This window comes from Tympanuchus pallidicinctus, unplaced genomic scaffold, assembly GCF_026119805.1.
Source record: "Tympanuchus pallidicinctus isolate F22 unplaced genomic scaffold, pur_lepc_1.0 scaffold1, whole genome shotgun sequence".
Classification (NCBI taxonomy): Eukaryota; Metazoa; Chordata; class Aves; order Galliformes; family Phasianidae; genus Tympanuchus; species Tympanuchus pallidicinctus.
In genome coordinates this window covers 86,968,989-86,982,796 of record NW_026294618.1, presented here as the reverse complement: position 1 = coordinate 86,982,796, position 13,808 = coordinate 86,968,989, and the positions used below count along the sequence as shown (strand labels likewise).

The 13,808-nt window shown below is 34.0% G+C and overlaps 1 protein-coding gene across 5 annotated transcripts in view; it reads right to left on the bottom strand.

Annotated features, from left to right (window-relative positions):
• Positions 1-13,808, bottom strand: part of SYT14 (synaptotagmin 14) — an 87,239-nt gene that overhangs the window by 40,951 nt on the left and 32,480 nt on the right. The window lies entirely within an intron of this gene.

Below are 13,808 nucleotides of genomic sequence, written 5' to 3'. Positions count from 1 at the left end.
TAAGACTTAATAAGATTACATTTTTAAGCAATACATAAAACTAGTATGTAACTGATGATGACGTACACTTTGCAACACAGGAAATTCTCATTAAATATGAGAGGAAAAAAACCTTAGGAATTAGAGTGGTTATAGATTGGAAGAGGTTACTCAGAAGTTACTCAGAGTCTGCATTACCGTCTTCTTTGAATGTTTTAAAAGCTCTGCTAGCTAGGGCCTGAAATTAGCTGCTCTCCTTCAATCAGGAGATCAGACCAGATGACTCCTGAGTCTTTTTTAACCCATTATTCATTGTACAATATATTGTACAATGTATGTTCTACAGCATATGGGGATCAAGAATGGTTCCCATCCTTGGTTATATGGCACAGAATTACCTCAAATGTATAAAGCCTCTTCTGTAATGCAGTAGTTTAAGAATTTACAGGTGAATATATCTACTTTTAGCTCTGTCTCTGTACATATGTTAAACTAATTACACTGCTGCATTCTGATTTAATATACAGTAATATCTCACCAGTATAACCTTTCATTGTTTAATAAAAGAAAAATACAAAAAAACAAAACAAGAAGCAAAAGAAATTTAGAATACTTTGTTAATTGGTGAAGTTCCACTGCAGTATACCTTGCAGCTGACTAGTTGCAGACAAGTCTGCAACACTGACATTTTTACCTTGATTACATAAACATACAGGTTTTAGGTAAAAGCCACTAACAGCAACAAAAAACAAACAAACAAACCTCACAAACTATATCTGTGCATAATTTTTCTGTTAAATGCATACCTGTAAACACAAATACACATGTAGATACACCCCAAGACCATGTATTAATAACTAGAAAAATGTAAGGTTCACGAAATACTAAATATAATTAAGACTATGCGTAGGGAGTAATATCCATATCAAAATGACAATGATAGACTGCAAATATTGACCTTTATTATTTATCAAGTGAAAAAGCCTTAATTTGCCTGTTATTCAAACTTTAACAATAAGTATGATAACTTAGATGGCAGAAAGGGAGAAAAACAGCATTTGCTATCTCTTTGCATTAACACTTTGACCAGTCAACAATTCCACAGTGATGAAACGTGCAGATTGATTCAAAGTAAGATAAGGCTATTTAAATAACTCAAAATAAGAGATGGGTATTGAAACATTAGAATTTTGATAAGCGATCACAGCTGCACTAGAATTAGTTTCTATAGCAACAGAGGAAATAATGTGAAGAATTGCACTGCAATGCAAGATGGATTCCTTACAAACGCTGCTGTTCAGATAGAAAACTTAAAGATTATTCATCATATTAAAATATTTCTATTAAAAAGGTTATTCAGATGTCCTATACCATGTACTTTGTTCTATTTTGGTTCTTCAGGATTCAATTCTAGTGCATCTATTCAAGTTTTAGATTACATTTTCACACTTTCCTTCTATTGCTTACCTTTCCATTTTAAAATTAATTAAAGAGAGCTATTCTGGAAAATATTGTACCTTTGATCTCAAACTAAACTGCATTTTCAATCTCTTTTCTTTATTATTCATATAAAGAAGCACTCATTATATTTATTTTTTCCAGTGGTACACTTGTAAAACATTACAGAGTGCATTGCATGCACTATTCATAAAAAGCTTCATCTCTGCCACAAGAATTAATATCACCATGGAACTTTTAAAACTTGAAGGCATATGAGACTTGATTGAGCTTTTATCAACGTGCATTCTCATGTCCTAAGCATGATTAGGAAACGATAGAAAATCTATTAGTATTCATGGATTGAGTACCCATAAGATGGTAAGATAAAAGCCTTTCAGTTGAGCACATCTTCAGACTTGAAACGTTGCTCATTTCTAGCACTAAGCATTACTGTTTCATTGCATCATCTATTCTAGCTATTTTTGGCAACTAATTAAAAGCACATGCATGAACCTTTTTTGTATTTTGCCCTTATGATGAGACCTATTACTCTGGCTTATTCTATCCTTTTGAGTTCAAAAGTATCTTTTGAGTTACCATGGATACAAGTGATATGCTTTCTCCCATAACTGCTTTGTGTGCCTTATCAAACACCAGAAAACTGGCACAGTAGGAATCGGAGCCATCTATATGGCATGAACATCAAACCACTTGGAAGTACTCCTTCCCTCCTTCCTCTCGAAAAATTGAGGCACACCATACACAGTGCTTGTAATGAAATAAAGTGGCAGGCTCTTTTTTATCAAGGAAACCACAATGAAAAGATGCAGACACAAAACAATCTACTGAGATCAATTCCGGAACAACATTAAAGTGAAAATAGGAATACACAGATTAATTCCACGTTTGCTAGGAACACTGAAAACATAAAATGTAACCAATTTCTGCACGTATTTCATAAAAGAGTTGCAGAAATATCGTATGCAACTCTGAAATTATGCACGAATTTAAAAAAAAATAGAAATAATAGGAATTGTTTCACCTCTTCATACCAATTTATTATGGGCATTTTCAAATGGAAATTGTATTCCAATAAGCTGGGAGTAATTTCTAATAATAATCAGTGAATAAGGCAGCAGTTAGTAAACTTATTCCCCCATTATGTTCCCACATTCTGACCTGTTCCTCAAACCAAAAGACCGTCTCCAGACAGCAAAATTCACACAGGATTCAAAACCAAACTGCTGACATTGCCATGATTTGAACGAAGATATGAGAAATGAAGGGAAATAACCAGAAGGAAAAAAATACGGTAACATGAACTCAGTATAGACTCCTTAAGAACAATCTATCAACTCTGACTCCATTACATTTACAAAAATACAACAGTTACGTATAAATGGGTGCCAAAAAAGTAATTGAGTACTTGCAAGCAAGAGGATGGATAAACAAAATGCTCCTCTTGCCCCTTTTCCTCAGTTATCTGAACTTCTTTAAGCAATATAACAAAACACTCTGCAAAAACTTAACTGACTCTTTTATATCCACAAGCTCAGCCTTGCTTTAAAATTTACAGATTTTGAAGCTTAATATCTAAGCCAGAGACACTGAAACATAAAACAGCCTCTTATTCTCGTTTCTATAAACATCATGAGTGAACTGTATTATTCTGGTAAGTTTTCCACAAACAAATATATACCAAAGGCATATTAAACTTTATCATTTTCCAAACAGTGTCAATGTAGGTCTGTAACCTTGTTTGTCTGTATTAGATAAGATGCATTTCTTTTAATTTTTCAGCTTTACTTTGTACTTTCTCAGGTTATGTTACTTTATTTTGGTGATGAAAAACATCCCCATAACACTTCCACTGTGGATCCATCTCTAAGTCTAACTAAACAACACTTCTATTTTTTTTTTTTTCCTGAAATGTCTTTTAAAAGTAATGAAAAGCTAGTAAACAAGAAAAGGAACTGAAGATCAGCTGATACTTCATGGCATTTATGCTAAATCATGTGTATTAACAAACTATCAACAGTTAATCAGCTTAATGTTGCAAAAACAAACACACACACATACACACACACACACAGAACTGCTGAACAGCAGTGATATTCGCACAGTGACTCTGTACTCCTGGTCATCATAATCTTTTTTTTTTTTAATTAAGAAATAATGAGGCTAACTACCGTGGTCACCACCCTTCACTCAAAAGAAACAAACACCTCCTCCTTCACAGAATCTCAAAGATGTGAAGAATTGGCCGCTGCTCTTCCCTGTACCTTTGAGAACAACAGGTTGTCCCCAATACCAATGAAAATGAATAGTTTTATTCCCAAATATTTTCTGATTTTAAAGCTTTTATTTTATTTTATTTTTCTTTCTTTTTTGTCAACAGGTAGAAAATGGCATTGGGAAAAGCAGATGACTCCAAGCATAGGTTATGATTGCCAGGGAAAGGAATTTTGCTCTGATAGCAGCTATTATGAAACAGTATGATCAATTTCACTGAAGGAGAGCACCAAATATTAACTCTTAACAGAAGAATTATTCTTCAGTTAAAAGGGAAAATATGACCACCAACTCTTAACTATCTTTCCCAAGTTTACCAGATCTACTAAAGAGTTACCTGCTGTTCAAATTTTGAACAGAGCAACATGCATGATCTACCTACGACATGAAAAAAAGATCTCAGAGCAGAACAACCAACTTCATCATCACAAAGATCTTTTCAGCCATATATTGGTGTGCAAATTTTCATGTGATTATTTCTAAACTAACAGGTAAGCAAATAAGCTCTTTAAAATTTAGGGAAAATGCATCATAATACTCTCCCACAATTAGTTTAAAATTGTTCCCTTCAGGCTTTACAAGTAGAATTTAACATAACCATGTAGAAAGCACTTCAAGAAAAATATTATTTTAAAAGATTGTTGTGAGTAAAAAAAAAAAAAAAAAAAAAAAAAAAAAAAGACTAGTTTTCTGTTTTGTATCCATTGCTTTAAAGCAATAAAGATTTTTAAATTTCCACTCATCAGATTGCCACAGCTGATACATTTGCAATACAGAGACAATACAAACTCTTCAAACTATAATACATTTTAACAAAATACAACAAAGATGACACTTTATTTTTCATTTCAGAGTTGTCTTTTTTTTTCAATGAAGACTCAAAAGAACTCAGAAAAGTCTAAAAAGATACTAGCTGTTTGAAATCTTATCAACACAGAGGTTTTAGTGCTGAGGATTTCAAAATAAAGTCTCACTGTGCATACTATCAAGCTGCACACTGCTGAGATACAGGAAAAACCAAATAGATCAGTTATCAAAAACAGGAACGATTAAGCTGGATTCCACAAAAGTTTGTGCAAAATCATGTAAAAGGTTCCCTGAAGATATGAAAAAATTGGTCTCGTTACTCACGCTAATCTCGAGCCATTTAAAAACCATATGACCTCTCAGATTTGAATGTGTTTTCTGGTACAAATGTCAACTCTTTGCAGCAAGAAACAGCAACCGTGTCATCTGCTCGAGTCACATAAGTGGCATTTGCTTGGGCTGAGTATTTTCAAAGAAAGGAAAACCACACCTGAAGTCAGCCTCTTGAAGAGACAAACCTTTTGTAGTTTTATTCTCCAAGATTTGGATTTTCCAAATACACGTGCTCTTATCAGCTCTATTTTTAACCTGCCGCTCATATAGGATACTTAAAATTCTGAACATGTTTACATTATCCACACAGAAGGCTAATGGAACTGCATACCAGACAGTCATGCATAATTCAAATCAATATCCTCAGGCTTGCAACTCCAAGTCAAAGCTGCCTTTAAATAAGCTGGGTGTGACTTTAACATGAATAAAACGTATCTAATTTTTAACCTTTATCTGACAAATTGATACATTTGCAAAGAAATGTCACAAATCTGCTTTAAAAATTGAAACAAACAGAATATCAGGATAATGACATCTTTTAAAAACATTTTTAAGGATTGAATTTAGAATGGTTCAACAAGACTGAGCACAAAGGTTACAAATAAAGAGCAGGGTACTTCTTACATATTTCTTAAACACCTTGTAGAAATGTATACATAAAAACACACGATGTCGGAATATTAAGAGGTGCAGAAGGTGAACTCATAGGATTTCCAATTTACGAACTTAAAGATCAAGCTTTAATTGAATTGGGAATAGGTGACTCCACGCAGAAATTCCTATTCCCAGCTAAGCACGTCTGCTTGCTTCTGTCTAAGAACCAGAACCAGAATTTCAGTAATAAAATATTTTCCCTTTTGGGTTCTCCCAGTGTGCTTCCACGAGGCTATTATTCCATCACAGCAGATAACCTTGAAGCACACTGAAATAACCAGAAGCATGGCAATTATGCTAAGAATCGGTTACCAGATTAGCCTAAATAAAGTAGAAGAAAAGTAACCGGGGGAGGGGGAAACAGCAGGGACAAGATGGGATGAGATTTACATGCTGTATAACATGAAAACTTACCCTTCTCCCCAGAGAGAATTTTCCAACAAGTCTTAAAAGTTAGAGTAACTAAATCATCAAAGAATCGTATATAGCACTTATAAAAAAAAAAAAAAGAAAAAAAAAAAAGCTTATTCTAAGAAAAACAAAAATTAAGACAGATCTTTGCATTCACAGAAGCTACACAGATAATTTCATGACATATACTCAGATATGATGAAGTCCAAAAAATATATACAATTAAAGTCACTATGAACAAAAGACTATCGTTAAGTTAAAAAATCAAGTTAAAAAAAAAAAAAAGAATATATTGATTATTCCAAGGAAATATAGGATATAGCTACATCTGTATCTATGAAATTAATATGTATATGCATATGGAAAATAATCCACACTGACTATGCAACAAAGCAAAAAGATTTCAGTTACAACATCAACATGTTCTTCTAATGCGATTGGAGGTCCTAACAGTAACAGATCTTTAACCAAAGAGTAAAGAATCTGGTTCCCGGAGTCACAGAACCACAGAATTGCAGGGGCTGGAAGGGACCTAAAGAGACCCTGCTAAAGCAGGTACCCTACAACAGGTTCCATGGGTAGGTGTCCAGATGGGTCTGGAGTATCTCCATAGAATCACAAGTATTCCCTTAATCCCAAGAAACAAAATGTCCATGCCCAGCAGTGTTTAGATCATATTAATGAAAGAAATACAGAGTTTTCAGTGTGAGATCTCAGATCAGCAGAATTGCTAGGTCCATCACAGAAGTGACTATTTGGTTGATATAGTACTACCTCTTACATCACAAATCTTATTAATCTGGAACACCGATATCAAATACAAGGAATTACACATAATTTTTTCCCAATTAATGGCAGATTTTGATCCTTTCATAAATTCCAGATGCAAACAGATGAGTAACTTAATTTAAGTATAAAACAAAATGGAAACTTTCCTGTAATTATTAATGTATGATTTATATAATCACTTCAGAGACATCATATTGCTAAGGGTGACTTTCTTCAAAGCTTTCACGTCACTGCAAACTGGTTTTTCTTCAAAGGCTTCAAAATGCTGGCAGGAGGAACCTAATTTGTTAGACTGCTTGGCTCACCCGCACACATCAGGAAAAAAGCCCTTTCCCATCGGAGGGCTGTATTTCCCCTTCTGGATGTGATCTAGCTGAAAAAGGAATTTTCTTGTTGAAAACCTTATCATCACTGAGCTTCATTACCAGTTTTCTCTCAGCAGTAGATGACGTGCACTCTTCAATAAGTACCTCTGCTGTTAATCATATAGTTAATTATTTCACAATTATTCAAACTCATTCTACCCAGTTACCCTCGATTTCCTTTAGTTGACAAAATAATGTGTACAACTGGGATGTCACGTAAAATTTCATCTCAGAAGTTCCCAATGCAACTCTGTGTTCTTCCAAACTGTAGTTAAGCTCAGCCTTGAATTTCCTTTGGTTTTATTTCCTATATTTAACTCTTGACAGCTATATAACGTTCCCCGAGAAAACTACAGTAACATTGAATTACACACGTACTTCCTATCTCTATCCATGTATATCATCCATTCCATACATCTAGATTCTATTGGTAAACAACATGCTTGTGTGAAATTTATGAGGTTAAAGAACCATGACCACAACACAATCACATTCTAGTATGTGAATAAATATTCCTTTACTGTCAGGGTCCTGTCAAAAGGCAAAGAACAACCGAATAGGAGACAGAAACATACAATCAGGGATTTATTATTACTTTTTTAATCACTTGCATTGTATCACTGCCCTTTCTCCTGTATTATATCCACCCTTAAAATTAAAAAAAAAAAAATTAAAGGGTAGGCGTCCAAGTTTAAAAAAAAAAAAAAAAAAAAAAGCTGGAGCAAATTAAAAAATATTGTCACTAAAAAAAGAATTTTTTTTCCTCTCCTAAAAATATTTAAAAGTGCACCAAGGATTATAAACTGATATTACACAAGTACTATCAGCTGAGGTACCTATGAGTATCTGGAGCAGTTCATAGCTGTAACATGACTCAGTCTTCAAAATGTAGTATAAAACATCTGGGAATTACTGCTCTGAACATTAAGATTATTTAGGTGTATTTACTGAAGATCATTTCAAAAGTATCTTGAAGGATGTACTGTTAGAAGAACTATGACTACTCAAAGCCTCAGGGCAAAAAGAATATTTTCTTCCAACACATATCACACCAGAGAAATTTCACAGTTAATCTATAAAGAAACATCAGACAAAAACATGTGGTCACTTCATAATGGGAAGAACATCTCAGAACACTTCTAATTTATTCTCATTCACTCCAATTTTCCAACAGTAATTCTTCATTCAGATTTGGCTTGAAAATAGATCTGCTTGTGTGCAAGGAATAACGTTAGAAATTAAACTGAAAGACATGTGATTATCAAGGGATTCATTGAGTGATCCATCCTTTCTCAGTCTGTCCAGTGGCTTTCACCTTAGCTTGAGGAAGGTATTTACTGAAAAAAACCTGCAGATTGCTTTAGCAAACTAGCGAGATTCATCTGTGTACCAGTTCTGAGGTGCTTATGAAAGAGCTTTTGGGCAGAGAATGAAAAAAAGCTCTCTAATACCTAAGTTGTGCAGTGGAAAGAGTTTTCCCAATACATGTAAACTAGAAAGAGAGAAAGAAAAGGCAAAAAGCTGCAAAAAGAATCAGATCCAAGAGATTCCAGAACAGTCGCCTTCACGCGTAAAGATTGACACAGAGGAGCAAGGCAAACATATGTCCAACAGGCATATCAACATAAAGTGCTGAAAGCCTAGAGAAGAATAAAAGTGGAGGAGATAAACTACAAAAATAACATCATATTCTACCTTCACAATATGGAGAAGATGGATAAAATCCAGTAGCATATGCCTGCTAGAGCAGCAGATTCTCTTTTAAGAGAACTTATGTTTTCTCACTGCAGTCTTTTAGTGCTTCCATATGTTTCCTAAAAACCTTGAGAAATGTAAGGCACTTGGGCCATTCTCAGAAATAGAGCCTCTGAACAAATACATTTTCAGCCACAAGGCTTTATCAATTGAGATGTCAGAAAAAGACTTCAAAACAGGTTGAAGATGAAACCTGTAGTTGCACTGAGCTGGTAATACATAACTAAGTAAAGTACATTTAAGTTTGCAAAGGAAGTTTTGCACTTTTTCTATCACAATGTCAGTCATTCTATTTCAGAACTGATCTGCTTGCTGACATTCAATATTTTGCACAGCAAAGAGCAGGACATGCTTTCAGATTTGACATCTGCCCACAAAACTCTGATTTCAATACATTTACCCTAACACTTTCACCCCTATAAGTTTCAATTGTAAGGAATTTAAGAGACTATTTCCTTAAAGAAAATACATTGTACTTGCCTATTAAGCTGTAGAGATAAAGACACAACAATTTGCTCATATAAAGCCCGAGTTGTGAAATTCAGGAAGTGACCACTACTTTGGAGAGAAAGAGGCTCATTTAATATCACACTGTAAAGTGCTGTGGAAATCGAAACTGTTTGGAAAGCATGGTCCTTTGAAGATCATATTGGTACAGATACTAAAGTTGCCAAAGTACAAAAAAAAAAAAAAAAAAAAAAAAAAAACCCAAAAAACTAATGACTTCAAATGAAAAGTTTGTAAACAAATGCACTTCCTTATTTAGACCATCATTTTGTCATGATCTCCTAGCTAGCAGAAATAAATTACAGTTATTTTGCCACTTTTCTCCCCCCCCGTTTTTGTTGTTTGAAGGAGATGTGTAACATCATAGCCTACATTAATCCTATACTATATTCAACATGATAATAACGTCTGAAAGGTTAGGATAAACAGGATGTAAGAGGAAAAACATCACTTCAATATCTATAATTTATTGTATAAGATGAAGAACACAAAGAATATTATTGAAAAGAATAAGATTTTTTGACATTCAGCTAACCCTAGAGTTCTGTGCCTAAGCACAGAGACTGGATAAAGTCCACATATAAATAAAGAAATATAGTAGTTACAAAGGTTTCTCTCTTTACTGTGATTAACAGTTCAGAGTCAGGCTGTGCTTGATTCTTGCACAAATATCTTCTAAACCATTTTATTTTTCTATGTGTATCATAGAAGTAAGTTTGCCAATGCGGAGCAAGAAACAAACATTTTGAATAGCTTGAAATCTGTAGAAATACTTGCATCCGGGTACTTCTTCTTTCCTTTTTTTTTTTTTTTTTTTTTTTTTTTTTTTTGTCTACTTAAAAGAGATATTAAAACTCATCAGAATCTAAACAAATCAAATCCATTATATGTAAATATATAAAGTGGTTCAGAAATTGAACATAAGCAGGTACCTGAGAAATTTTGAAACAGAGTGCATACAGCACTCCTAGAACAACAACAAAAAGTCCCTTAAGTTATCTTGCTTTCCTACTTTAATGAGAAAAAGATCTGAAAAAATGCTATGCCAGTTTGAAATAAATAAGTTGCAAAGGAAGATTAATACGGCCATCTAGAGGACAAAAGAATGATGTGAAAGCATGCTACACATTTTCAGACTTCAGAATAAGACATTTTTAGAGATACATGGACAGAAAATGCATGCAGTGAAGTAACAGTGAGTAACTTTTAAAATAATTTGATTGGACATGGTGGTGGTATATATTAGAAATGTTTTGAGCAAGGTGAGGAAAGTTCTTAATACAAGGTGTATTAAGAAAGACAAGATTATATTTTTGTCTCATGTAAAATATTGTGTGTGCACTGTTAAGTGCAGGCATGTCTAAAAAAATTATCAGGCTTTCAAAGTGGAGATTACTGTGCACAATAAACTGCAAAATCAGAAAAAAAATACATTGACTCCTTTGTAAAGTTTGTAATACTGTACTGCAGTATTATCAAGGCCTGATCAGCAAACAGAATGATTGGTGCCTTTGGTTGGCAGTGCAGCTTAAATGTTTGAGTCTTAGAAATAAAAATGATTAAGCATATATGACAAAACAGAAGACTGCAGACACCATGCATACTGGCTGTTCTTTCTCATGTTAAATAAAGTACATAAGAAAACTTTGCTTTTCTTGTAATTGCAAATAAAGAAATAGTTCTATCATTTGTCTTTAAACTTCTTATAAAAATACAATAATTTAATGAAAAATTTCAAGTTTCCTATGGCATCAAATCTCATAGATTTAAGCTACAACCTTAAGAAACAATAAAACTTTGAATTTTTAAAAATTACATGAAAACACTGAAAATGGTGACGCTCTTCACTTGCAACAAGAGATTTTTAACCTCATCTGATACGTAAAGTGTTTCTCTGAATACACATGAACTCCTCGGTAGCATTGGTCAGTTCCTTCTTTCTTCTTTCTTCACTGCATGCTTTCTTTTCATTCAAGTCCTTGACTGGGCAGCTTTTCCTCCAATATGTGCTTGACACAACAAGGCCTACTCTTGCTACACTCTGGCATCAAGGCCTACTTCAGTCTAGCTGTGTTTAAATTTTATAATTGTGCAACGATTCTTGGTGTGTGACTTGAAGAACAAAAATATATACCAATTACTGTGCCACCTTCAGGTCACGGAAAAGTGAAAAATATTTGGTTAACTTGTTGCCAAGCCCAATACCACGCAACACTATTATTTTTTAAATACTATCAAACATCTTTTGTTGAGATGAAATGATTCCAAAAACGAGTCACAATCATCAGTCTCATTTGAGAGCATTTTGAAAGCAATCTTGCACAGATTTTTCCAAGTGCAGAATGATTGCAGGCAATCAGATAATACTGCTGACGTTGGAAGAGAACGAATGCTATCAAGAAGTAGCAAAAGTAAAATACAGACAGTCCTAAAGCTGTTTGCAAGTATGTGGTTAAAAATGTACAATTTTCTAAGTTAGGGTGTAAGTTATGATAGCTTTTGCTTCCTTCTTTTTGCCTCCCCAAACCCTCACCGTTCTTTCATTATAATAAATTCAATTTACATGCTAATTTTAGAGCAAGTGTGTGTGTGTGTACGTTATATATCAATGAGTTTTGCATCTAGCAAGCTTCCTGAATGGAAACTGTTGAGAAGGGATAGCAACTGGTAAAAGATATATTTAGCAAGAGAAGGAAGAAAAACAGAAAAAAAAGAAGGGAGAAAAAAAAAGAGGGGTGAAACAATTGCTAGTTTCTTGCTGCGTTTGCCAACAGGGTTCTTCTGCCTTACAGTCTAACTATAATAAAGATTTCCAGCCTGGAATTTTTAATCCCCAGGAGATGACAAAATCACTGAGTGTGAATTTTGACTACGTGGGAGGATGACAAAAAGACAACTATTAAACATCACAACAAAAGTAGATACATGCTAAGACAATGCTACTGGAGCTTAACTTCAACAGGGCCAAACTGAAAAGCTCAGATGAGTGAGAACACTGAGATGATGAACTACGTACGATCAGTATTCTGTACAGCTGTGAAATACAAAGAGGAATGCCACACGTTCCTTTAAGCATGAATATTTCAACAAGTGACCTCAACAGTCTGAAAACTGATAAATACCTCACTCTGGATAACCAAGCGTTCTTACAGAATCTAATAAATAGAACTGAACTTTCCATCTCCTGCTGATATGTATCACCATTCTATACCAACAAGGACATCAGCTGTAAAAGTAAGTATCTTTCACATTTATCTCAACAGTACTGCCAATAGATATCGGTGGGCATTAAAAAACACTAATAGGAAAACAACCCCCACCCAGAAAGCAAAATACTTCTATCATCCCCTCATGCTTGTTGCCCCCATAACCTGATCTCTCTTCCGCATCTCCTTCCCTGATTGCTGGAATGCTGTCTCCTGCCTTCCTACCAGTTAACAGCAAAGAAAAAAACTGAAAATCCTCATAATCCGAAAATAATTTTCATATTCTGCAACTTATTTGCCTAGGAATGCCATGTCCTTTGTGTCTTAATCACAGGAATCATGAGTGAGCATGAGCTAATTCCAAACTTCAAGCAAGTGACAAGCAAACTTTTATATAATTGAATTACAACATGTAATATAAAGACTACCTTTTTTCAAGTTCTCCTGGACTGGATGCAATGCTTAAATGTAGACTTTTTTATTACAGGTGTCCACTTTTTACTAGAAAATACCACTCTCTAAAACACACTGCATTTCAACATATTGAAAGGAGTCCAGCACTTATCTTACCATAATACAGTACCTATTTTATAGCCTGACTTATGAACAGCTTTAACTAAGCTCAGTTTTCACGTTAGAAAATGACTACAGATACAGTTCTCCCATGCAGCTATTTTCAAGCACAAGAAGCATATTGATTAAATATTGATAGCAGATTTTTCAACCTCTGTATCAGGCAGTTGCTGTCACTCTTAGTTAAAATCTTAAGATATGTAACACAAAAGAAAACATTCCTTTGTTTACACTGAGCTATCACCTCTATAGAAAATTCAGATTAATCAAATCATTTATTTCTGTGATTTCAATAGAAAAGATGAAGAATATTCCATTACTTGATAGTGAAATATGCATGTGCACCAGAACCAATAACCAACTCAGTTTACTTGCTGTTATGACAGCTTATGAAGAAAGGCATATCAGCTATTGATAATATCACTGAATCCATCAAGAGTACCCACATTTCCTTCCTAAACAAAAAGCAATTTAAAGTAAATCCCTCAGAGAATATGATGACTATTAATAAAATTCCACAAAACTTCATTTAAGATATTATATCATTTGCAGTATTTCTGGAAATGTGCAAAGAATTCTGTGCTAATTTTTTTTGGAGCATGCATAAATACAAAAGATACCTGAATGTTTCTTGCTGACATTGATTATTTGCAAATCAAGCTTTTTCTGTCTAAACTTAAAAACATAATTCTGAAAT